Here is a 3456-nt window from a genome sequence, read left to right as displayed (position 1 = left end):
ATGTGGTTCACATTCTTGTCTATGAATAAAAACATTGACACTGTATAAATTTTCTCTTATGGGAAAATATTCTGCATTGTTTCTAGTATGTATTTTTAGAGGGCTGGGAAGGAATACTCATTTATTCATTCTTCTATACATATTTATAGAGCATCGTATGTCAAGTTTAGTTGCTTTAACTTCTTCAAAAGTAGCTTTCAAAAATATAGGCAATATTCATTTTACATTATGGACTTTGATTAGAACTATATGTAACACCTATGAAAGAAGACATTATAAAGAATAACATAAGATTTCATCTCATGGGGGAAAGTATGGAGTATTCATAGTATATGAGACAAATTCTCATAGTTTTCTATTTGAAGAGTATCCAGAGTGGCAGTAATAAAATATATGTAAAACTGGAGCACAGATAATGTGAAGGAAGAATGAATAATAAGGATACAGAAAGGGTTGGATGCACCAGTAGGTGAAATAGCCAAGTAGAGAAGTGAGTTTGAGGATGGATAGCTAACACTAACCTTTGAGAAAGTCATATGTGAAAGATACGGTCAAGAATTTTACATATAGCTGAGTAACTATTGGCAGTTGATGAATACATTGAGAATCATGGTCAGTTTCAAGAATGCAGCCCCTGAGAGGCTACCCACTCTCAAGTAGATGGCATATATATATGCATCATAGACATAAATATTGACATATAAATACAGATAGTCCTAAGTGGACACAGTGGGTTAAAAACTGGACAAGAAAATGAATCGGGGGAGGAATAGGAGTAGACAGGTAGGAGAAACTGGAAGGGAAGACATCAGGGGTGAACTTAATCAAAAAAGTGCATAAAATTTTCAAACACAAAAAGAAAACTGTGTACCTCTAAATGAGACATTTTCATTACAATTATACTGATTTTAAGTACCATAGGAACAAAGCCTGATCTCTTGGGGGATAATAATCATGAGAAATACAAGCCTTCAAATTTTAAATCAGGTCTCTAAGATTAAAAACATATAAACCTCTCTTGGGTCATTGTCATATGGCTTGTGACATCAGTAAATGCTATATACCAACCTCTGTAATAAAGAGGGCATTATAAGAAAAGCCACTAGCAAAAATCATGATTCAGTACTCATGGCTTCAAAAAACCTGGAGAAATGAGGGCTCCAGATACTGCAGTCAAAAATTGATTTTCCTCATCACTAAAAATCTAAACCTAATAACAGTAACACTATAAAATAATTTTTTTCTAGGCTCAATACCTCTACAGCTCATCTATGCCATTTGTACTTGTCCTTCTGTGAGACTACAAAAGAGTCAGTAAGGTCACCTGTGCTGTTCCCAAGTACAAAGGTAAGTATTGAATAGAATGCATGAATTTCTTTCTTCAAAGTAACTATGAGGACCCAATGAGTCTTTGATGTTCCTTGTCTCTTGTCTTTTGTGATGACCACTGAGCCTAAAGTAAGAGGTAGATTGTCAAGGTAGAAGTAAAATTGAAAACCTACAAAGATATAATGGTCATTGGTTCCCTGAATATTATTCCCAAAGACATGCTGTTTTCCATAAATTTATACTTTTTATGTACTTTAATTCTCATAAAATGTAGAGGAAGAAAACACACAGAGAAGGTCCTTCATTCTATCTCTGGTCTCTGTTTAGTGTGATAGATTGAAGATGGCTGGAATTTCATTTTAATGCTATATTTTTACTGTTCTTACAGATATGACCTAGGGAAGAATGGCTTTAGGAAATGACTCTTTGGTGAAAGAATTTATCCTGCTGGGATTGACAAAAGAGCCAGAGCTCCAACTGCCTCTTTTCTTCCTCTTCTTGGGAATCTATGTGGTCTCCATGGTGGGGAACCTGGGCTTGATTGTTCTCATTGTGTTGAACCCTCACCTGCACACACCCATGTACTATTTTCTCTTCAACCTTTCCTTCACAGATCTCTGCTACTCCTCTGTCATAACCCCCAGAATGCTGGTGGGTTTTGTGAAGCAGAACATCATCTCTCATGCTGAGTGCATGACTCAGCTCTTTTTCTTTGCCTTCTTTGTTATTGATGAATGCTACATTTTGACAGCAATGGCCTATGACAGATATGCTGCCATCTGTAAGCCCCTGCTTTACCAGGTCACCATGTCTCATCAGGTTTGCCTCTTGATGACAGTGGGGATCTATGTGATGGGGCTTGTGGGTGCCATTGCCCATACTGGTAGTATGCTAAGCTTGAGCTTCTGTGATGGCAACATCATCAATCACTACATGTGTGATATACCTCCTCTACAGAAGCTCTCCTGCACTAGCACCTCCATCAATGAGCTGGTGGTTTTCATTGTCGTGGGTGTCAATACAATAATTCCCACCCTGACTCTCTTTATTTCTTACGCCTTGATCCTTTCCAACATCCTCAGCATCCATTCTGCAGAAGGTAGGTCAAAAGCCTTCAGTACCTGTGGCTCCCATGTGATAGCTGTTTCTCTTTTCTTTGGAGCTGCAGCCTTCATGTATTTTAAGCCCTCTAGTACATCTGTGGACGGAGATAAAATATCTACTATTTTTTATACCATTCTGGGCCCAATGCTGAATCCTTTCATCTACAGCATAAGGAATAAGGATGTTCACATTGCACTAAGAAAAACACTGAATAAAATAATTGTTACTTAAATAGTATTTATATTTGTTATGGAAGAATATTAGAATAAATGATGTTTACAACTAGAGAACAGACTGAAGAAGTAATTCTTTGTTAGACCATTGGCTTACATCCATGAGCACTGGATTTAACCCACAATTTTGAAAACTTCAATGGTGACAATTTAAAAAAAAAAAACAGCCCAAAACAATTACAAAAACAAAATAAAAACATTTATGCCAGAATTAAAAGAATTCATCGTTATGTGCAATTAAGTTAATATTGAGGAAATTTTCAGAAGACTGTGAAGTGTAAGTAACCCATCATCCTTTTAGAGAAAAGAAAATAATTTATTTCATAATTTTCCAAATCATAGGTATTTTTTGTCAATACTAAACGCTGAACAAATACTTTTGTGCAGTCATCTCCCAGTATACTACAGTCCAGCCTTAGAAATAATGAAGATTGGAGCACAGAACACTGGATGATATTATACTCAGAAGAAGAAAGAACAAGGTTTTTTTAAATGTACTTTTTTTCTCTTTTTTTGCGGTTTATCTGAAGGAGTTCATACTCAGGTTCTCTTGCATGCTACGCAAGTGCCCCACCAATGAGCTGTATCTTAACCACAACTATCTGACCTTTGAATAGCATACATTTAGAAGTCTTATGTTCCTGTGCCATTGAGATACTGATTTCTGTAGTCGTAAACACAGTAACTCTTTTATTCAGTTGAACCCCTCCCCCGGAATAGTAGGCTAGTTCATCTTGAAAAGTTCTTATGTTTCTCCAAAGGCTGAATAAGGAAGGCAAATATGCTTTTT

General features: G+C 36.3%; 1 pseudogene; it reads left to right on the top strand.

Moving 5' to 3' along the window:
- Positions 1 to 1719: 1719 nt before the first annotated feature.
- LOC114611233 lies at positions 1720 to 2664 on the top strand (annotated as a pseudogene).
- Positions 2665 to 3456: the final 792 nt, after the last annotated feature.

The sequence above is a fragment of the Grammomys surdaster genome, unplaced genomic scaffold, assembly GCF_004785775.1.
Source record: "Grammomys surdaster isolate TR1022 unplaced genomic scaffold, NIH_TR_1.0 126086, whole genome shotgun sequence".
Taxonomy (NCBI): domain Eukaryota; kingdom Metazoa; phylum Chordata; class Mammalia; order Rodentia; family Muridae; genus Grammomys; species Grammomys surdaster.
This window is presented reverse-complemented; position numbering and strand designations above follow the sequence as displayed.